This window comes from Culex quinquefasciatus, chromosome 3 (genome assembly GCF_015732765.1).
Source record: "Culex quinquefasciatus strain JHB chromosome 3, VPISU_Cqui_1.0_pri_paternal, whole genome shotgun sequence".
NCBI lineage: Eukaryota > Metazoa > Arthropoda > Insecta > Diptera > Culicidae > Culex > Culex quinquefasciatus.
The window spans coordinates 182713397-182737878 of record NC_051863.1 but is presented as its reverse complement, the minus strand read 5'-3'; the positions used below and the strand labels follow the sequence as shown (position 1 = coordinate 182737878).

The 24482-nt window shown below is 35.4% G+C and overlaps 1 protein-coding gene across 3 annotated transcripts in view; it reads right to left on the bottom strand.

Annotated features, from left to right (window-relative positions):
• LOC6035292 (RING finger protein nhl-1) overlaps positions 1–23332 on the bottom strand; it is a 70955-nt gene extending 47623 nt beyond the window's left edge. For 2 of the 3 annotated variants that reach the window (XM_038261866.1, XM_038261869.1), the window contains exons 1-2: positions 23191–23332; positions 15901–16203 (exon numbers count right to left, since the gene is read on the bottom strand). The gene's annotated coding sequence lies outside the window, so the exon portion shown is untranslated. Of the gene's footprint in view, positions 1–15900; positions 16204–23044 lie in introns of all 3 variants that reach the window. The other variant, XM_038261867.1, reaches the window with a different exon arrangement.
• Positions 23333–24482: the final 1150 nt, after the last annotated feature.

Genomic DNA, 24482 nt, shown 5'->3' with positions numbered 1-24482 from the left:
CGAGACAGGGTTGCCAGATCTTCAATTATGTGGACTCGTTGGAAAGGTCTCTAGATTACCTAACCAACGATGGGTCGGATGATGGATCCGGACATCGTTTACATGCATTTAAGTGAGATCCGGCTTCAAAAATGTACATAAATATCACTTAAGTGGTCATAACTCGAGGCAGGGTTGCCAGATCTTCAATTATGTGGACTCGTTGGAAAGGTTTCTTGATTACCTAACCAATGATGGGTCGGATGATGGATTCAGACATCGTTTACATGCATTTAAGTGAGATCCGGCTTCAAAAAAGTACATAAATATCACTTAAGTGGTCATAACTCGAGACAGGGTTGCCAGATCTTCAATGTTTTGGACTCGTTGGAAAGGTCTCTTGATTACTTAACCAACGATGGGTCGGACGATGGATCCAGACATCGTTTACATGTATTTAAGTGAGATCCGGCTTCAAAAAAGTACATAAATATCACTTAAGTGGTTATAACTCGAGACAGGGTTACCAGATCTTCAATGTTGTGGACGCGTTGGAAAGGTCTCTTGATTACCTAACCAATGATGGGTCGGATGATGGATCCGGACATCGTTTACATGCATTTAAGTGAGATCCGGCTTCAAAAAAGTACATAAATATCACTTAAGTGGTCATAACTCGAGACAGGGTTGCCAGATCTTCAATTATGTGGACTCATTGGAAAAGTCTCTTGATTACCTAACCAACAATGTGTCGGATAATGGTTCCGGACATCGTTTACATACATTTAAGTGAGATCCGGCTTCAAAAAAGTACATAAATATCACTTAAGTGGTCATAACTCGAGACAGGGTTGCCAGATCTTCAATTATGTAGACTCGTTGGAAAGGTCTCTTGATTACTTAACCAACGATGGGTCGGATGATGGATCCGGACATCGTTTACATACATTTAACTGAGATCCGGCTTCAAAAAAGTACATAAATATCACTTAAGTGGTTATAACTCGAGACAGGGTTGCCAGATCTTCAATTATGTGGACTTGTTGGAAAGGTCTCTTGATTACCTAACCAACAATGTGTCGGGTATTGGTTCCGGACATCGTTCACATACATTTAAGTGAGATCCGGCTTCAAAAAAGTACATAAATATCACTTAAGTGGTCATAACTCGAGGCAGGGTTGCCAGATCTTCAACGTTGTGGACTCGTTGGAAAGGTCTCTCGATTATCTAACCAATGATGGGTCGGATGATGGATCCGGACATCGTTTACATGCATTTAAGTGAGATCCGGCTTCAAAAAAGTACATAAATATCACTTAAGTGGTCATAACTCGAGACAGGGTTGCCAGATCCTCGATGTTTTTGACTCGTTGGAAAGGTCTCTTGATTACCTATCCAACGAGGGGTCGGATGATGGTTCCGGACATCGTTTACATACATTTAAGTGAGATCCGGCTTCAAAAAACTACATAAATATCACTTAAGTGGTAATAACTCGAGACAGGGTTGCCAGATCTTCAATTATGTGGACTCGTTGGAAAGGTCTCTTGATTACCTAACCAATGATGGGTCGGATGATGGATCCGGACATCGTTTACATGCATTTAAGTGAGATCTGGCTTCAAAAAAGTACATAAATATCACTTAAGTGGTCATAACTCGAGACAGGGTTGCCAGATCCTCGATGTTTTTGACTCGTTGGAAAGGTCTCTTGATTACCTATCTAACGAGGGGTCGGATGATGGTTCCGGACATCGTTTACATACATTTAAGTGAGATCCGGCTTCAAAAAAGTACATAAATATCACTTAAGTGGTCATAACTCGAGACAGGGTTGCCAGATCTTCAATGTTGTGGACGCGTTGGAAAGGTCTCTTGATTACCTAACCAACGATGGGTTGGATGATTGATCCGGACATCGTTTACATGCATATAATTGAGATCCGGATATATGTGAAAACACATTTTTATACATAACTTTTGAACTACTTATCGAAACTTCAAACAATTCAATAGCGATGTATGGGACCCTAAACCAAGTCGATTGCAACTGGTTCGATCAAAATCAGTTTATCCAGTGCTGAGAAAACTTGGCAAGATTTTTGAACACATACATACATACACACACACACACACATACACACACACACACATACACACACACACAGACATTTGTTCAGTTTTCGATTCTGAGTCGATTTGTATACATGAAGGTGGGTCTTCGAGCTTTTAATAAAAAGTTCATTTTTAGAGCAGGATATGTATTATTTTGTATTATTTTTGTCAGTGTTGTCCTTATCCTACAACTTTGCCGAAGACACCAAATCGATCAAAAAATTCCTTCAAAAGATACAGATTTAAGTCTGTGAAAAATCAATAAAAATTATTGAACTTATGTAAACACATTTGTTGTCAAATATGTAACTGTAGGGGAGAGTGGGGAGACTTGATCCCCGGGGACACTTGATCTCAAGCCTGTATCTCGTCAGCATGTGGGTAAAACAATTAGCTTTGTTCTAGAAAGTTTTTTGAAATTATCTAAAACTCATTGTAGAAAACAAAGAAAAAAAAAATTAAAAATGTTTAGATTGAGTTACATACATTTTCCTTAAACGAGCTGCAAAAAACTTCCAAGAGATCTTTTTTTCTTTGTTTTGATATGTATAGAAAACACTCAAAAATTATTCACAAAAATTTTTTTTATACATGAATTGTTTGATAAACTTATCAACTCCAAAACCCTTACGCATTTGATGTTAAATTTATCGTCATACTATTTTTACAATCAATTGTTTAAAAAAGTGCGTTTAGGGAGACTTGATCCTTGCATTTTTACAGTCACTGGAATCAGCCTCAAGATTAATTAATTGGGCTGGGTTTTCATGCGTAGTTTCCTTTAGTATAGTTTTACATAACTTACTGCAGTTAGAACCATTTTTCAAAAGTTTTGTAAACAAAAATTTCCAGCTTATGTAAACATGCTTAATTTTGGTCTGAAAAATAATATTTTAAGCTTTTTAATATTTTAAATACTAAACTTGTCATATTTTGAACACAAATGACAGGTTTTATGTGAAATTGCTGTAACTTACAGAAAATTAAAAGTTTGGATGAATAAGAAACATTTTGCTTAATATTTCTTCAAAATGTTGAAAGGGGGATCAAGTAACCCCTAACATTTTTGAAATGCCGGCTTAAAATATTTTTTTAAACGCTTGACATGAGTCGAAGAGTTCATCTGATGAAATACCCTTATTAGCCAAACATAGATGAATGTTTATGCTTTCAAATCATGCAAAAAGTTTTTAGTTTTGTGGGAAATTGACAGACTTATGTGCGATACAAAAACAGGGGATCAAGTCTCCCCACTCTCCCCTACATATATTTCATTGATATATACGGGAAAACATTTTTTTCGTGTTCCAAAACATGTTTTTTTTTTAATGAAAAAGTTCACATTTTTTTGCGCCTCAATAAAAGTTTATGTTGCATAACAAATTTTAATTATTGTCTGAAAAGACAGACGTTAAAAGTTATTTTTTGTTATATAATAATAACTTGTTATATGTGCTAAAATTTTTAAAAAATATAAAAAATCCCAAGTTTTTCCGTTCGAAAAAATATATTGAAAAAGCTAAGAAAATCATCAAAAAATTATTTATTTTGAACATTTTTGGGCCGATATCTTGGAAACATTGATCAGTTTTTTTTTCTTCAGATTTTTAAAATCACGACTGGATAAGTCAGTGAAAATGTAAGACGCCATTAAATAATATTTTTTTGAAGGATAAGAAAAAGGTGCACACAAGTTTCGCTTTATAACTTTGAAAATCTGATCAATGTGTTCTAAGATATAAACGATTGAAAATTGAGTAAACAACAATTTTTTCGTAATTTAACTCTTTGCGAGGTCTTTCTACAATCGCAGGACGGATAAACAATGTCAAAACAATGTTGTATGGAGAGTTGAAGCAAAATGGCTAATTTGTACATGAGTTATTTATGAGCAAAGTTCCGTACAAACGTATGTATGTATTAGGCGGTCCCAAAGAAAAAAATGAAAAGTTGTCAAATCTTTGGTGCTCACCCCTAGAACGATAGATTAGGATGTCAGGAACAATGTTTTCATACTACAAAAAATTCCCAAAAATGGTTTACAACTCGCGCGCGGTGCTTGAATGAAAAAAGTGCCTTTTTCGAGTATTTTTCAGAAATGCGCGTAACAATCATACTAAAGTCATTCAAATTTGGTCGCCTTGGGCTTCAAGTTATAGTTTAATGTTCCCTGAACAAATTCCTGTACAGATATCGTCCATAAAAGCTTGGTTTTGAGCATGGCAGGGCGCTTTGGGGAGAAAAATTTGTATTTTTTAGCTAAAAATTTTCAAAAATCACTCCCCAAAACAAGCCAAAAAAAATTTTTCCCGACACAGCAAATACACACACACACACTGTAGTTATTGCTTAAAGCAAGATGTTGATCATACCCCTTAAGCTCCACACCAGCGACGTGCCGGAAGCAGGTGGAAACAACAGACTCGGTACTCTTTTTTTTGTGTCAACCTTGGCAGATATAATGTGACAGCGATTTGGTGCGTGCGTTTCGATGATCTTGCGGAAGGGCACGTTCTACGTCTCAAAACGAGGTCACTCTCTGTCAAAAAGAAACCGAAACTGATTGTGCAGAAAGTTTCCTAGGCCTGGAGTCGGTACTTTTTGTGGACCTGGAATCATGTTGATAGAGAATTGCCCAAAGGGTTTGTTGAAAATTCAAAATGTTCTACTCAGTTGGTGAAAGCTTGAAAACTCTGGAGTTCATTCGAGTTGGTGCGATAAACCGCGACCACAATGCCATTGAACAACAATTGCCACCATGGTGTCCGGTCAATTTGTTCGCTAGCTGACCACCAACCATGGTGGGGACATGCAGCTACGAATAGCTGCCATTTTGGTCCAAATGGCTAGCGACGATCGATATCCGATTGATGCGATGCTGTTTCAATTCAAATCTGCCTGCGTCATCCAATTGGTGCGATTTGAAAGCGATAAATTGTATTAATCTGTACGACGTACTTGAAATTCTTTAATGTAAAATTTCATATTTTTACTCATAATTGAATTTGTACTAGAATTCAAATTGACGCATTGTACAGTTTGTATAATTCTTTAACAAGTTGACGCTGTCGTGCTATCTTGTCGCACCCGTCATTTCGACGTTCCGAGAAAAATGCGTTTTAATGTTTGACGTTGAATAAATAAAAACTAAAGCACGCTGTGTAAACAATAACAAACACGTTTTGTTTGGCTGACCATTCTGTGCATTGTCCCGAAGTTTGTTTGTATTTGGCTGTCGGAGTCCCGAGTTATAATTACAAATCGTCGCCATCGTGCTAACTTGTCGTACGTGCATTTTGGGCCAAATTGAGTTAAGAACGCCATTTTGTGCAGCTCACAATGCCTCACCTTTTGACCTTCACAGATCCCCAAAATTCGATTTCAATCCTGAGATATTCAACAAAAACCGAAAAAACTCCGTGCATTTTTGTCACTTTACATATGAAAGTAGTTTCAATCTTGTCGTGCTATCTTGTCACTCCATGAAAATTGATGTAAGTGCGACAAAAGGGTTGTGGGTCTCGTGGCGCAGGGGTAGCGGCTTCGGCTGCCGATCCCGATGATGCTATGAGACGCGGGTTCGATTCCCGCCTTATCCACTGAGCTTCTATCGGATGGTGAAGTAAAACGTCGGTCCCGGTTTCTCCTGTCTCGTCAGAGGCGCTGGAGCAGAAATCCCACGTTAGAGGAAGGCCATGCCCCGGGGGGCGTAGTGCCAATAGTTTCGTTTTGCGACAAAAGGCCAATAGGATTTCAGGCCAGGAAAGTCAGGATGCGTTTGTCGCACGTACAAGCTAGACTATCGTAAACATTTGTAATTATAACTCGGGAATCCAGCAACCAACTTCAACCAAACTTTGGGACAATGCACAGAATGGTGAGCCAAACAAAACGTGTTTCTTATTGTTTACATTGCGTGCTCTCGTTTTTGAATATTCAAGGTCAAACATTAAAACGCGTTTTTCTCGGAACGTCAAATTGGCGGGTGCGACAAGATAGCACGACGACGTCGAAATGTTAACGGTAGTCTAACTTGAACGTGCGTCAAACGCGTTCTGACTTGAAATACCTTTGGCCAGCTGTCGCACATCAATTTTCAGGGAGTGACAAGATTTTTTCGGTTTTTATTGAATATCTCAAGAGTGAAATCAAATTTTGGAGATCTGTGACAGTCAAAAAGTGAAGTGTTCTTAGCACAATTTGCCCCAAAATGCACGTGCAACAAGTTAGCACAGAGGCATCGAAGTGTTGCCAAAAAACAGGGTTTCCATTTTGTAGGGTAGCTAATACTCAGACTGCACCGGCAAGCGAAAAACGATCTACATTTTTTTTCAGCAGCTTTTTCTCTGTTCTCTTCCTGTGACGGGCCACTTTGTTCGTATAAAAGCTTTTCCACAATTTTCCACAAGGGACACTACCATGGGGACACACACACACCCACAGGACACCACTAGAGAACGGAACAGCATCACCCGAGTCAGATACAGGATTAATCTTGGTGGGAGAAAAAAAATATGTGTATTCAATATTCATTCGGAGCAGAATGGGTGGGTCTCGTGGCGCAGGGGTAGCGGCTTCGGCTGCCGATCCCGATGATGCTATGAGACGCGGGTTCGATTCCCGCCTTATCCACTGAGCTTCTATCGGATGGTGAAGTAAAACGTCGGTCCCGGTTACTCCTGTCTCGTCAGAGGCGCTGGAGCAGAAATCCCACGTTAGAGGAAGGCCATGCCCCGGGGGGCGTAGTGCCAATAGTTTCGTTTTTTTTTTTCGGAGCAGAATGGAACGATCGAGAATTATATCAACCTTTCATATGGGATTGATTGGATAGGGGTTTTATTTCTTCAATTTGTCGATGTGCCATTGAATGGTTAAAAAATATGCTTTCAAAAAAGGCAAGCCTTACAGGACCGATAGCCAATTAATTTGAAAAATTCAGTGAGTAAGTGAAGTATCGTCTACCGAGCAAGTGCCTTTGAGGCAAATCAACGAAATGAAAACTCCTTCAAAAATCCCAAGATCAGTTGCCAGTTGTCATGCCAAGAATGACCAGACCATTAGCGTCGGCAATCAACACCTCTAGGCCTTGAGGCCGCCTCTCAGGACCAACCCGAGCCGGGCGTCCTGAACGTGTATTGTTACTGGCCTCACAGAGTTTTTTTTGTTCGTTCTTTTTTTCATTTACGACTGACTAGTCCTGGCGGGAGGTATTCTAGGGTAGTAGACAATTTGTTCAGAGTGAAAATAAACGAGTTTAACTCGTTTTGATAACGAAGTAAATTTGTTAACTTTTTGATTGATTTTAACCATCTTAAACAATAATCACTCCTAACATTATTTGGTGCATCTGTCAAAAAAAAATATTTTTTTTATTGACGAATGGATAGAAAAGGATTGCTTCTTTGGACTTACCAAATTCGTTTGCAATGGTTTAGGAGTGAAATGAGCTGTTCATAGAAAAATGGATAAATTTTGGGTAATCAGCAAAGTTGCCATGATCCAACAAGTGCAAACAATATTTTGCAGTGTTGCCAGTTTACTGATTTTTTTTGTTTGAAAAAATTAAAAGACTTCACCTAATTTTTAAACGTAAAATCGAATTTGATATCAATAATTACTTTGAGACCATCCACAAACCACGCGGACACTTTTTTTAGAAATCTCAACCCCCCCTCCCCTTCGTGGACAACTGTCCGTACAAAATGGATGGAGCGTGGACAATCGCCATACCCCCCCGCCCCCCCTAAAGTGTCCACGTGGTTTATGAATGGTTCCTTTACAGAAATTTGGATAAAGAGCACCGGTTTCTATAATCTCAGAAAAAATCCTTAAGATTTGTCAAAGAAATTTTGAAGCTTGTATTTCTAGTAGCTGAAAAACAGTCACAAATAGAAAAAATAACCAGGAAACCTAGGTTTTTCGGTTATCACCTAAACCTCACTCTAAAAATTAAGCCTGCAATGTTAAAAAACACGAAATTTTAAAATGATTTTTTTTATTCTAAATGAAAGGATGACCCTTCTGGGTCAATGTAGATTAGAAAAATACATTAAATTTCCCTTAGAATGACATGTTCCAAAAAAAATACAGTCGAGTAATGGCAGAGTTTTTTAGACTTTTTTTGTATTTTTTCGATGAAAAAAAAGTTTTTCGGAATTCTGAGTTCACCATCAAATTTGGCATTTAATTTTACATAAAAGTCCCTTTGACACCAAATTTCTATCTAATCACCGTTTCAGGCTGCAAATTATTGAAAAACACCTCTTTTTTCGCATGTTCAAAAATCGAAGGGTTCGTACAGCCCCTCCGTCACGAGATATCAAAAAACGGACCTCGGATTCGTGATCAGGGACAAAAGTTACCCCTTAGGACAAAGTTTCACGCAAATCGAAAAAGGATCGGGGCAACTGCTGTGTGAGTTGGTGGAGAATTACCCTGACAGTATTTGCATTTTGAATAGTTTAAGAATAGATAGGATTTGCATAAAAAATTTAAAAATGTTTTATTTTGTGACATTGAAAATTGGATCAAAAAATGCTTTGGTATCGATTTTAGTAAGTTGCGTACAAATTTTCAGATAACCGAACATTTCTTTTGTTTGTTTCTGCACTATTTATTGATTCAGTCCTGTAAACAAATCTTACTATTGAGTATATTATCTCGCTAACTTCAATGGACATTGACATAAGGTGTTCCCACCTGTAACCAGGGTTGCCAGGTGTCCAGATAAATCTGAGAATGCCAGATTTTTCAAGTGTCAGTCAGAATAAGGATTATTTCATTCTCAGTGCCAGATACAAAATTTCAATGAAAATTCAAGTGCAACCAGCTGAAATCAAATTAAAATACATTCTTCTGCGTTTAAAATCATTTTTAGCATGTTTGGGTTTATTAAAAAAATCTTAAGATTTTTTGAAAATTTTCGATGCAAAATCTTTTTTTTCGATACAATTTTTGTTTTTGTCAGATCTTAGATTTTTTGAAAACTAATGATTGCAAAACAACTGAACTAGTGTAAAATGCCTTTTAAAACACTTTTTTCATTTAAATGTGAAGACTATGGCTTGTTATTTGAATTTTTATATTTTTTTATTTTTTTGCCCCCCCTTTGACCTCGGCCAGGGCCGAGGGACAAAAACTTTTTTAAATATTTGCATCGGCCTTATCAAAATTTCACTTAAATACTTTTTATTTAAAAAAATCGATTAAACATAAAAAATTAGTTGAAAAATAATTACGACCGACATTTCGATTTTTTGAAAAAATCTGTATTGACTAAAACATGCATAACTCGGTGAAAGATTTTTTGCACATTCCAAAAATTTCTGAAAGGTTGGCATTTGATGTCCTCTAAACATATCAGAAAATTAAAAATAAATAAAACAGTGTTTTTTTTTGCAAATCATGTATAAAAGACAAAAAATTACAAAAAAAAAAAAAATGATCCCTTATAAATTTTTTTCAGTGTAGTTTATCAAACTAACATGCAAAACATGGCAGTGCGTGGCCGAATGGTTACGCTGTCCGCTTTGTAAGCGGATGATTCTGGGTTCGAATCCCATCTGATGCAACCTTCCATCGGATGAGGAAGTAAAATGTCGGTCCCGGCCTTGGTTGTTAGGCCGTTAAGTCATTCCAGGTGTAGGAGTCGTCTCCATGCCATAAGTACAAACAACACACCAAACTAAGCCTACTCCGGTGGAATCGCTGGCGGCGGTTGGACTCACAATCCAAAGGTCGTCAGTTCAAACACTGGGTGGAAGGTTCCTTGGAGTAAAAGAGGTTTGGGTGCTCTCCCCATTCAAGCCTTCGGACTCCTAGGTTCGAGCAGAAACTTGCAATAGAGACCACAAAAGACCCGGGGGTCGTTAATGTGGATGGTTTGATTTTTTTGATGCAAAACACAAATACAAACTAATGATGCAAAATGGCTTATTGGGCAAACCGAAAGCACCATAAAAGTTTCAGCCGGATTAAAAAATACAAAAATTTATTGCGCAATTCTCACTAACTTGGACTTCGCACTAAATTATTGCTATCGATCGCACTATTGCGACTTTTCAAACTGGCTTGGGAAATTTAAATTTTCTCAAAAAATGATCAAAGCGATCCGATGTTGCTCACCTGTCAATCGCAATTTTAAAGTGCGAATGTCCAGTTTGGTGGAAACTGCGACTGGAAACGTAAATAAACAACTGCTGGTTGCCTAGTTTTTTGGAAATTTTGTTGTCAAAAGTGCGAGAGAAAAGTGCGGGCCAAATCCAATTTACAGTGCAAGGATCAATAAATAAAAAAATGATTTCGTAGAGAATTGCTTTATTTTAAAATAATTTCAAATATGTGACTGACCTTGAGTTGAAATGATGATTTGTGAGTCGAAACATGCAACCTTTGAAGAAAAGAACACCTGGACCTGCTTTATTTTTTAAAATGATAGCTTGTTTTTGAAGATTCAGCTTCTGCCTTGTTTTTTTTGCCTATATTGAAACTTTGAATATACATTTTTTTTAAATTAAAGTATTTACTTTGGCTAAATTGGCCTTGTGTATTGTGTCAACCCTATTGATCAGATTTTTTCAATCGAAACTCAAAAAACAAAACAGTTTCGAAAAGTAACGTCATGATTCGAATTTCCGGACGATTCGAAACCCGGACACCTCATCTTGTTTTATCAATTATTTCGATATAAGTTTACATTATGAATGTCAAAACTACAGTTGATGTTGGAATTCATCAAATAACACAGGTGTTATTTGATGAATTTCAACATCAACTTTCATTTAAAGTTTGTTTGAACGCTGTAGTTAATGGCAAAACAATTGTATAAAATAAAATTTAAAGCTCTCCAAAAATGTGAAACATTTCACTGAAATATTTCTCAGGCATCTGATGCATCGGGAAGGCAAAGAATTTATTTATAGCTTTGATTTACTTAAATTTTAGCAATTTGTTCTATAAAATAACGATTGTTTTTATGTTAACAGCTTATTTGAGACCTAAAAAATGCCATTCACTAACTTTTCAGTTCAAATTTGTGCGATTCATTAGCTAAATCGAGAGTCCAGAATTCGAAGCAAATGTGTCCGGATTTCGGATCAGCTTTCTTCTATGCCCGGGATTCGATGCACAACAAGTAACTTTAATTTAAAAAAATCTGATGAAAAATTGTTAAAAAAGACTTATGTTCTTTAAAATCGAACTTAAACACTTTAATAACTACTATAACGATCTTTTCAGCACTGTTATTTTTGGTGATTGCATGTTTCGATATCTTGCGCTGTTCAACAGTGGTGAACCAAAAGTCTCTAATCTCCCAAAACACACACACACAAAACCTATCACCCTCCCAAACAACTGAGTGAATTAGTTTTGCCTCGTTTCCTGACCTCTTGTCAACGGGCCCTTGCGGGGGTGGCCGGTGGGGGGTTTTCTCTCGCTTTCTTCGGTGCGACAATTATTCACCACACGGATGGGGCGGGCTGCTGTGGGAGGGGGGAAAACAGACAATCGCTTTGCGGAAAAAGCGACGAGAAAATTCTTTTGCTCTGTGTGTAGGTGTGTGTGTGTGTGTGTGTAACACCCCAACATCTTGGGGGTGAATTTGTCTTCTTCTTTTCCTCTTTTTTTTTGCTCGTTTCTTTTGCCTCAGTTGCGTTGTGGGTGGCACCTCGTAATAGTGTCTCGTAATCACCCATTTGGAAACATGTCTGTAGGTGGGGGTAGGTGTGTTTGCGTGTGCGTTTTCACTGACAGAAAAAGATTTTCCGAGTGCGAGGGAAAGCAACTATCACCGGTTGGACATTGACTGCAAATAGCTCATTAGTCACTGCTTGTTATTGGCCGTGAAGCCACCCGCACTCGAATCGTCAACACATAAGTGATACCGTAATTACGCTTCATCTGTTCCGATTGACAGCTGTGACGAGTGCCGAAGGGATTCACAGAAGGTTATATAACAAAATAAAGAATTAAAATATGTTTATGTATAAAATTAAAAATATTAAAAAAATAATTCTCATGTTGATTTTTTTAAAATAAAAATATTCAATTTTAATAAGTTAGTAAATATTAAGAAATTTTGACTCTTCAATATTTTCAACAGTATAACATTAAGCAGAATATTTAATTGCCCAATATCCAAAAAGTCATCCAAACTACCAACATCAACTTGATGTGCACTGATTTATTCCACTTGATAGCAACATTTTGTTCCTTAACGTCGTTAGCATTCGCTCAATACGAGCACTCGGAACTGATTTGATGCATTCTGCAGAATATTCCATGGCAGAACCCGGGCCTGCAACAAGCAGTATAAATACACCCTTGATTCCGCAATACATTGCTGCTGCATCGTGCGATGAAATCTCCGAGCAGGAAAGTCATTGGTGAAAGCACTCGAGCAGAAAATATCATCCTTGAACGGTTACTAGGGGAAGTTCTCGTATCTTTGGCAGGTTAAGCACTCGCTCCTAACTCCATCCAATTTGCTGATTTTCACTATTTAAACAACAAATTTTGCAAAACTTTTGATAGAAACTTGCTTGCTCACTTCTTATTGAGCTATTTATCACTAGATTTCAGTTGAAAACGCTTTTAATTAGCTTTAATTGAATGTCAAAGTTCTGACCTGCCAACATTAGAGGCACGCTGGAATTAGATGCTGTTCCCCTACCATCGAGCAGCGAGGCAGGATTGTTGTGGAGGATTGTAGTCGCATACCGTTTCAGGATCCATCAGAACAGATGTTGTGGCCCTTTGGCACAATAAGCGTGGAAGAAATTCTCAACGGAAAAGTGCACTATCACATGAGAGTGCAGAACATTTTATTGTTGGCAGGCAGTGAACGTTAAGAGAAAGTTAAGCAACTTGATAAAAAAAAATAAACAACTTGCTTGTTTACAGCACAACAACAAAAAATTGTAAACCTGGAAGGTGTAATTTTAGAAGGTTGAAGCTATTAATTTTACCTCAATTTAGACTGAAAAAGTGACATTACACCAGAATAGTGGTAAAATTACACATTTTCAGAGGTAAAATTACACATTTTTTGCTGACATAAAAGATGTACCCCTTCTCAGATGAAATATTACCATGATTTTTTTTCTGTGAGCGTATTGTTGATTTCGAAGTGGTCATACTATCATGATCTTAATAAACCTTCAGACACAGTTGCCAGATCTTCCCGCTGGAAAGGTCTTTCGATTACAAAATCAAGGATCAATTTGGAAATTGGAACGATTTCAAAATCATCCGAAGACAAAAAAAAACAAACTCAGCAACCAAAGGCCCGAACTAAATTTTATTTGGAATATTTGAAAACCAAGATTTTATCATGACATTTTGGAAAGTAAGTAATGAGCTAGAATTTCGTTGTCTTATTTTTGATTGTTTAGCTTTAGTATGACCCTTAATCTATTCTAAAGTGATCCAGAATTTTTAAACCCAAGATAGCAGAATGGTGCTATTGAAATTTTGAATAATTTTTTTTTTATTTACAGCCAATCAACCTTTTAAATTTGACTAAAATGTGATTGCAGAACTCGAGTTGGTTGTTTAAAGCAAGAATATAAAAAAAACGATTTTTGTTGTTCATGATTCGATTATCCGAAGTCCCATAATCGAGTCTGGACTGTATTCGAAAATATGATACTTTTGATGAAACTTTCTGATCAATTTGGTGTCTTCGGCTAAGTTTAAGGTATTGTTGAAAAATATTCTGAAAAGAACATGTACACGGAAAATTTTGTTTTTTCACAAAATTTTTTTTTCTGGAACTTGCAACTTTTGAGCCAAAGAGAAGTTTGGTCAAAAATTCTGCCGCTGAGTTATGAATAAAAAAAAGTAATTTTTTAACTTTTTAATAATTTTAACAAATTTTCAATTTTGTCAATTTTGTCAATTTTGTCAATTTTGTCAATTTTGTCAATTTTGTCAATTTTGTCAATTTTGTCAATTTTGTCAATTTTGTCAATATTGTCAATTTTGTCAATATTGCCAATTTTGTCAATTTTGTCAATTTTGTCAATTTTGTCAATTTTGTCAATTTTGTCAATTTTGTCAATTTTGTCAATTTTGTCAATTTTGTCATTTTTTTTTTTGAAAAAATAAATTTCCAATCGAAAAGTACTCCACATTTTTTTTGATAAAGGATATATCCACTAAAAGTTTGATTTCAGCGAAATAAGTGAGTGAAAATTATTGTTTTTGTTATTTTATGGCCATTTTCAACAAAATTTCACACTGATTCATTTTTTTAACTGGTTCAATCATAATCAAAATAAATATTAGTGCATTAAAATTATTTTGAGGTTATTGCAGGTCAAATTTCATCGAAATGTTGAAGATTTTTGACAAAATTGGTATCCTTATTTATCGAGCAAAATATAAAAGTTAAGAATATCCGCATCGGCCTGACTTGAAATTGATTTAAAAAAAGTTTTTTTGACGGTTTAAAAAAATATTATAACAATATTTTAATTTAAATTTTTAACAAAAAAAAAAATATTTTTTAAAATTCATAGCCTTGGTACGAATTAGAAAAAATGAAATAAAAATTCAGATGTTTTTCTGTGTACCTCTCATGTGGATCGTATAGACAATGTTTCATTCAAATAAAAAATCTTTAAAAAGATTACTTCATCAACTGAAAAAGGCGAATAATTTTTGATTATTACGCTAGTTTCAAATTTGGCTTTTTAACATTAGTTAATTTAAATGCGGACTTGAACAAAACAAAATCAAAATTTGAGGGATTATACAAAAAGTGTGCCTTAAGATATTACAAAAAGTTTGGTTTGGTTTATACATAAGTTTTGAATCAGAGCAAAATTTCCAAAAGTTTCACTTTAAGCGTTGAAAATTTGTCCCGAAAGATCAAAAATAATAAAGTTCAATTCGATTTTTATTTTTTGAAATTAGCTCAAATACATTGAATACAAATTAAACATCGTTAAAGATAAATTTTCAATTGGTTTCAGCTAATTCTACTTCTATTTTTTTAAATTCTAAAGCTTTCTGATTTGTCCCTTCTTCCTAATGTTTGACGTGAAAATTTTTGGAAAATATTTCCGACGATTTTTGGTTGGAATTCAATCAATTAATCTTTTTTATTTGCAATTAATTGGGTTATTGGACTAATACAATCAAATTTCCAATTCAAAAATCTGTATCTCTTGATGGAATTTTTTGGTCGAGTTTGTGTCTTCGGTAAAGTTGAAGGTATGGATATGGACTACACTGAAAAAATCATACAAGGTTAAAATTTTTTTGTGATTTTTAATTTCACTTTTTGACTGTTAAATTTGATTTGGAAATTAAAAACACTATTTTTATTTTTTTTTATTTTCTGATATCACTTTTCAGAAATTTTCAGAACGGGCAAAACATCTTAGTTGCTGAGATACTGCCATGCAAAGGTCCAAAATCAGGAAAATTGATGTTTTCTAAGTCTTACCCAAACAACCCAACATTTTCTAACGTCGATATCTCAGTAACTAATGGTACGATTTACAATGTTAAAATATGAAACATTCGTAAAATTTGTCGATCCCTTCGAAAACAAAATTTTAATTTTGATAGTTTTTTTTCGGAATAGTTCATTTTCATATTGAACTGAATGTGAATGAATCCCAGAATTCAAAATGTGATCACTGTCAGCATCTGCCCAGTTCCATCCACCTGAATCGGTGGCATATAAACATTCCTCCATAACAAAAATCTACTCCCGCTCTACTGCCGGTAGCCACACGGTGGTGGTTAGCTGTACGGTACCATACAGCAGGAGTTAGTTCAGAAGAGGTACTTACTTGTGTATTTTCGCGGCAGTCGCGGTAGTTCGTCTTCCTTGCTCGTGTAACGTCGTCGTCGTCGTCGTTGCGGTGATGTCTACAGATCATCAAAGCAAGAGCTCAATACTTCCTCCTCCCACGGAGCAAAACCACCCGACCAAGTGGTTGAGGGGGTGGGGGAGGAGGAGGAGCAGATGGACGCGAGAAGCTTTTACTGTCAAGTGCTTTTTCCTCCACTTCTTTTTTCCGGGTTCTACTGTTTTTTTTTTGTTTTTTTTTTTTCACTCGATGTACACACTTTGAACGCCGACTTTTTTTACCCTGACAAAAAAAAAAATAGACGACATCACACAGGACTAGTAAGGCAGGAGTTGAGTCGAGCTTTTATTTTCGAGCACCATTCAGCTACGGCAGTTTTATATTGCCAGTACACACATACTGGCAAAGGTAGATGATTTCCCCGTAAAGTTTCTCTTTGAACTATGCAAGGTTTCGCTACGGAGAGTTCTCCCAAAACATGTTGTCGTATTTTATTGCGGAAAATTGGCTCGTACATGCTGAACTCATTGTTGAGCCAGTGCACAACTGAGGCTCGCTGAGGTGGTTTTTTTCATGTAAAACGTTTGTTCCTCTCTTTTTTATATTGCAGAGCTTAACAGCCGGAGGCTGGTTTAGCTCTATCCCATTTTTGACCCTCCCATGCAGAGAGTCCTCTAGACCCCAAAAATGATGAATTTGGTAAACGAAGCCTCAAGTTGAAATTAAATATGTAAACAGAAGACAAAGACAGAAAAGACCTTGGACTGAAATTCGTGTGCCGACATGGCAAAATCTGATCGGAACATTTCATTTAAATTTTGCATAGATTTGCAATACATGTGTGTTTTCAGTGTCATTTGCACAACATATTTAATTTTTGAACATACCCAAATTTTCAAAATAAGCAGTATGGAAATCAAATGACAAAAAAAAAATAAAAACGTTAAAATTTTGTTCAGTGGAGCATTTCAACATACATAGAGATTAATTTTGATTTTACAGATTTTTTATGTAAGGACTTAGTAGCTATGAGATAATTTTGATTAAAAATGCCATTTGAAAAAGTCTCTTTGAATGAGATAAAGTCCATGAGAAGGGAGGGGGAGGGGGGAAGGGGGGCTTCTACCCGAGGAGACGGAAATAACGTGGGAATAACATTTTTTGATATTTGAAAATATTAGGCCAATAACATTTTATCTTATTTATAAAAAAATTGGTTATTCGTCGTTATGATTTTTTTGTTATTGGATTGTTATTGTAATAACAGACTAATATAATTTTTAGTTATTCTTCGAACAGATCTTTGTTATTATTTTTTGTTATTTTAACAACTAATCCGATCATTCTAATAACAGTTGTAGGTATTCTTCCATAGCAAAAAATGTTATTCCAAAGTTGTTTTGGCTGTCAACCAATATCAGACCAATAACAAATTTTGTTATGATAACATAAACTGTTATTAAACCCTTATGCACAAATGGATTTTTCAAGAAGATTCTATAACACTTTTTGTTATTTTAACAATATTTGTTATTGAAATGGCATGAATTTAGTTATTACCGTCTGCTCGGTATAAGCAAGTGTGACATCCCGAGCAGACGGAAATAACTTGGGAAGGTCAGTTTTTGATATTGTGAGAAGATCGAAATATGTTATTGGGATGATCGGATTAGTTGTTAAAATAACAAAAATCAATAACAAAGATTTGTTCGAAGAATAACTTAAACTGTTATTATGTTGTTATTGCAATAACAAACCAATAACACAGAAGGAATCATGAAGAAATAACAAGATTTGTTATTTTGTGCGGAGAGGTGGAGCAGCATAATAACAAAAAATGTTATTGAACTGGTATGTCTCCATAACAAAAAAAGTTATTGTTTTGGTTTATTTGTAATTTGCAAAAAAACCTGCAGTTGCCATAACTCCTCTGTACTAGTGAGGGCTGCAGAGTCGGGTACCTCCAAGCGACTTTGAATCCATACTTTGAAGACAACTCCGACTCTGGATGCAGGATATGACGTCAACGACGACTTCAGCTCTCCAAAAATACCCGACTTCACAGATTCCGACTCCAAGTAAAAGTTGCTGAAAATTAGATGAATCCGATGCAGTCTCCGAGGTCTCACTCCAGCTCGAACTTCAACGTCAGCTCCGACTTCCGCTCTGTGAAAATAATAACAGTTTTTGTTATTCACACTTCAAAAATTCTCAATAAATAAATCAATTCCGTTAGGGAATATAACAAAATTAAAAAAAAGGACTCTCAAAAGTTAACTTATCGTATTAATTTTAGCTTGAAACCCCTTTTCATGGTGAAATAAATGACCCCGATGAAATTCGTCAAAATTATTTCATAGTTCTAGCCAATTTTAGTAAAATCCCTTAGGGGGTATATCAAATAATTAAAAAAATCTACTTTCAAAATTTCAACTTTTCAGAATAATTTTAGCTTCAGGACCCCATTTCATGACCAAAATAATGATCCCGTCGAAATTGGTCAAAATTATTTCATAGTTCTAGCCAATTTTAGTAAAATCCCTTAGGGGGTATATCAAATAATTAAAAAAATCTACTTTCAAAATTTCAACTTTTTAGAATAATTTTAGCTTAAGGACCCCATTTCATGGCCAAAATAATGACCCCGACGAAATTGGTCAAAATTATCCCATAGTTCTAGCCAATTTTAGCAAAGTCCCTTAGGGGGTATATCAAATAATAAAAAAAATCAAATTTCAAAATTTCAACTTTTCAGAATAATTTTAGCTTAAGGACCCCATTTCATGGCCAAAATAATTACCCCGACGAAATTGGTCAAAATTATCCAAAGATCTAAACATATTTAACAAAAGAAAAAATAATAACAGATTGTGTTATGGACACTTAGAAACTTTTCCATTTGTGCGATTTATGGTTATTTTTATTTCTAAGTCAGTATACAGAACGAACAACAAATTTTGTTATTAGGAGAGTTTTTGAAATGTATAACATTTCCTCTTATTAGCGTGTTATTAAACATTTTCAATATAATATCACTTCAATACCAAATTTTGTTATTTTATCAGAAACTGTTATTTTTTCTTCTTGAAGTTGAACTTCAGGATAAAATAATAAAACTTTTTGTTATTTTAACAGGATTTGTTATTGAAATATTATCAATTTTGTTATTACCGTCTGCCCGGGATAGCATGTTATAAGTACCGTTGAACGGGGTGGCTTTGATAGCCGGGGTGAATTTGATAGGCTTACGATTTTTCCGCAACATGAAGAGCACAATTAAAATACGTACGGAATGGTATAGAATCATACTGAACTTGGTAGAGAAGTCCCGAGCAGACGGAAATATCGTCGGAATAACATTTTTTATATTTGAAAATATTAGGCTACCCGAACAGACGGTAATAACTAAATTCATGCCTTTTCAATAACAAATACTGTTAAAATAGCATAAAGTATTATGGATTCTTCTTGAAAAATCCATTTTTGCATAAGAATTGAATAACAGTTTATGTTATCATAACAAAATTTGTTATTGATCTAATATGGACTGAAAACCAAAACAACTTTGGAATAACATTTTTTGTTATGGAAGAATACCTCCAACTGTTATTGGGATGATCGGATTAGTTGTTAAAATAACAAAAAATAATAACAAAGATTTGTTCGAAGAATAGCTGAAAATGTTATGAGTCTGTTATTGCAATAACAATCCAATAACAAAAAAATCATAACGACGAATAACAAATCTTGTTATAAATAACATAAAATGTTATTGGCCTAGTATTTTTAAATATCAAAAAATGTTATTCTGAAGTTATTTCCGTCTGCTCGGGTAATAACATAAGCGTTTATAAACGAGAACAGAACACTGATGAAGTCTGCAAGTAGTAGACGAAATTCGTATCTGTCAAGATATTAAAAATATATAGCGGAATTAAAAGGAACAACTCGTCTCTTTGTATTCACAGTAATGCATTCTGCTAAAACGCTCAACCAAACCACACTTATAAACTTGGATGTTACATTGTCTATGCATTTTTTATCAAGGAAGGAAAAAATCCGATATGTGCTGGTAGAATTGATTTTAATTCTCCTATATTGTTGCAAATTATCGTTAAACAAATCTCAAGATTTCAGGATAGGACAGGATTTCAAGATAAAAAAATATCCGTGACCTAGAAAATATTTATCCTGTGGTTTTTTGTTTTTTATCCAATTGTAAATTTTTTCATATATTTTCATAAAGGCGCGCGACCAATCATAAAGCTTCGTTTTAGGTGAAGATGCAAGAAGTATCGCGCGCCTCCTTTTAAATACATAAAAAAATAAAAAAATTCAAATAAATCCAAAATTCCGAGGTAAAATATTTTCTAGGTCACGGATATTTGAAAAGGACCCCTTAAGCGTTCTTATCACGAAGATTTTTTAAGATACATTGATTTGTAATAATAAACTTCTTTAGCCTTGGCGTGATGTCCATGTACGTCTTATAAATTTCAATGGAGCTTTAAAAACTAGTTTCGTTTAGAATTGTTATTTAAAAATACAAGGTGACTATGACAGTCACTGTGCTTCTTATAAATGTCAACTTAAAAGTGAGCAAATTGAATTTATATGTTTAATCAATCATTAAGACCAGCTTTCTATTGATGTTCATTAAAAATATAACAATTTAATATTTTAGCTTTTTTCAATTTAATGAAAATTCGAGGTTAAGTAAATAAATCCAAATTTACTTGCCAAACTGTTCTTCTGAAAATGCCTCCAAAACTGGCGTTTTTTTATTTCTGTTCCAATAACGTCTAAAACTTGTAAAACTAGAAACTTTTTTCCGGTTTTTCCACTTAAAGAGTTTTTAAATAATCCTATTTATCAATGTTTTCGAAATAATAGTAAACTAACTTTTGAAATATTAAAAATATATGTGGAGTCGGAGTCGGAGCCAACTATTTTATGAAAGCTGGAGTCGGAGTCGGCTAGAGTTGGTGGGCCGGAGTTGGAGTCGGAGTCGGTTGGATCTGAAAGCCGAACCGGAGTCGGAGTCGGAGTCGGCTAATCCCGAAAAGCCGGAGTCGGATTCGGAGTCGGAGTCGGATTCGCTTGAAATATGACCCGACTCCGCAGCCCTGGTGGAAATAGATGATCAGTTGAATACATAGTAATCGATGACAATTTTGAAGCATTAGAAAATTTGTATTCGGCATATATCAACATTTATTTGGGTTTTTTTTATTCATAACTTATTTTTATTAGGTCCTTTTAATATTTATTTGGGTTATAAGGGAAAATTATTATAATTATAGTTTATGGATCCACAGAATGCCTAGGGCTTTAAATATTTTCCATTAAATTTCATTTATTTTTTTAACATTTACTTTTTATGATGATTTTAAACATGAAAACCCATATTTGATTATTTTTCATCAGACATCGGCATCTGGAGCAAATTAGGACAATAGTAACGAATTAAGACAGCATAATGTTCTGATATTTTTTAATTAACAAAACAATTAGTACACCAATTTTCAAATTAATTGCTCTTAAACATCCTGTACCTATTCAGATTGCAGTCCCAATTTGCCCCAGTTGGCGGTAATGACTTAAAGAAAACATGAATTTCTTAACTTTTCTAAAATGGTTTCATTTTATTTGTTTTCGTTTCCTTCCTCACTGAGGTAAGGCTATAATCCTGCTCTAAAAATGAACTTTGTATAAAAACGTCGTAGACCCACCTTCATGTACACATATCGACTCAGAATCGAAAACTGAACAAATGTCTGTGTGTATGTGACCAACAAACTAGTTCACGTTTCTCGGCACTGGCTGAACCGATTTGACCCGAACCTGTTGCATTCGACTTGGTTCAGGGTCCCATAGATCGAGTTTTATACAGATTGAAGTTTCGATAACTAGTTCAAAAGTTATGTATATAAATGTGTTTTCACATATATCCAAATCTCACTTAAATGTATGTAAACTATGTCCGGATCCACCATCCGACCGATCGTTAGTTAGGTTATCAAAAGACCTTTCCAACGAGTCCAAAATATTGAAGATCTGGCAACCGTGTCTCGAGATATGGCCACTTAAGTGATATTTATGTACTTTTTTATTCCGGATCTAAAAAATAGATGAAATTTGTGTACAGCTACTGTTGGTAATGAGTGAGGAAGGCTCCAACCACATAGGTGGATTAAGTTAGTTTTTTGTTTTTTTTAAACAGTTTCAATGAAATATTTTAAGCTTTTGTAGTCATTTCATATAAATATATAAAAGAAATATATTAATAAGAACTACATGGTTATTCATATGAAATAATTTGAATCACATTGGATTAAAAATAATGATTCATTAAAATTGTAAGCAAAACAAAGAACAAAAAACATTTTTTTTTATTTTTTTAAACTTACTAAAACTGCTGTTCTTGTTCAGATTGATGTAAAGATTATCACCAATTGACAGCATTGAGCTAATTATATGATTGTAAGCATGAAAAACGTAACAAATGTAATGACAACATATATTTTATGACTGTTTGATAAAATTCCAGGAAATTCCCGGGATTTGGAAAATATATTTCCCGTTTCCCGGGAAATTCAAAAACCGGGAAAATTAGCCGCCCTTACAAAAATAAATCTTGACAAATTGTTGTAAAAGTAACTTAGTAGTAGAAGTCCTTTAAAATGTACTTTTATTGATTCATAATTCAAATTAAATGTGTAAATTTTGCTATTATAATTGATTATTAATTAAAAACTCAGGATATTTTATTAGCTGACCCACGGCTTAAAAATTCTTATCACGATTTATCTACAAATAATTTTCAATTTAAACTGAACCAAAATTATTTAAAATTTTCCCAAAATCTTCCCTCACTAAATCCTGCTGGTATTGCTTTTCCCAGCATCCCAACCGAGAACCGAACCGAGCAACATTCACACACAGCTGAAACGAGAAATTCCTCAAGCGTGGCATCTCTTTTCCTAGTGTCAAACTGTTCTGCGCAAGTGTACTGATCTGCGCACGCACCTGTACACACACACACACTTGCGCATCAGCACCCACAAAGTTGCCGAACACTTTTGGTTTTTCCTTCTTCTATATTGGTCTTATATGGGTGTACCGCACTAGGATGTCATCGATATTTTTTCACAGGTGACATCTCGGAATTTTCTGACAACTCACTGTCACACACACACACACCCCTCGTAACAAACTTTAGCCAAAAGTTAACTTCCGGGAGTCTTCGACCCAACCACGTGGCCTCACCGCTTTTCGAGAGGACCCAAAAGGTCACACACTCCGAGTGGTTCGCCCGATCACCGGCGTTGAGTGGGATTTACCACCACAGAGCAGCAGAGACAAGACTAGACAGACGGGCCCGAAGGCCAATGGTCGACTGACCGCGCGCGCTCGCCAACCCAGCTGATTCGGCCACCGGCTTCGGCATGGGCCTAAGCCGTGTTCCCGAGAAAGGGGAACGAGTAGGAATGACTTTTTTAACGTCATTCGATATGAATTCAAACTACACCCAAACCAATGACTGTTGGAAGCGATGATATCTCCAAAGTACTGACATTAAATTACAGCTCTTTTGCTAAGGACCTAATCAGCAATTTTCCACTAAATCTCAATTTGTCATCCCCAAGTCATCTTCCCCTGCTCGGGGCATGCCGGGAGGGGCCGATGATCGCCCGAAGATCACCACCGGCCTTCGTCGAGCTGTTCTTCGAAGTCGTCGTCGGTTTTTCGGGCGTGGGAATTTGTTTTTCGCAGGTTTTCCACTTTCGATACATCGCGGCATGGTGTGAATTTTCGTTCGAGTGGGTTGCGCCACCGCCAATGTGGCGGAAAATTTCAGCAGAGGTGATACAAATTTCAAAACTTACCTTTAAGCAGGTCCAGGGGACTGTTTGGATCGTGTAGAATTTTTTTTATTAAATGATGGCTTCCAAGTAGAACGTCAAATTGCCCGGCTAATTTCCTGGGAAATCTTGCGAATTTCCCGGGCAGACGGTAATAACAAAATTCATGCCATTTCAATAACAAATTCTGTTAAAATAACAGAAAGCGTTATGGAATCTTCCTGAAAAGTCAATTTTTGCATAAAGGTTTAATAACAGTTTATTTTATCATAACAAAATTTGTTATTGGTCTGACATTGGTTCAAAGGCAAAACAACTTTGGAATAACATTTTTTGTTATGGAAGAATAACTCCAACTGTTATTGGGATGATCGGATTAGTTGTTAAAATAACAAAAAATAATAACAAAGATTTGTTCGAAGAATAACTAAAAATGTTATAAGTCTGTTATTACAATAACAATTCAATAACAAAAAAATCATAACGACGAATAACAAATCTTGTTATAAATAACATAAAATGTTATTGGCCTAGTATTTTCAAATATCAAAAAATTTTATTCCAAAGTTATTTCCGTCTGCTCGGGTTCCGGGGAATTTCTTGACTCTGATTTAAATTTTGCAACAAAATTGTATTGAACAGCGACTTTCATGGTAAACATAAAGGTTGGCAACTAAAAAACTATCGGCGATAATC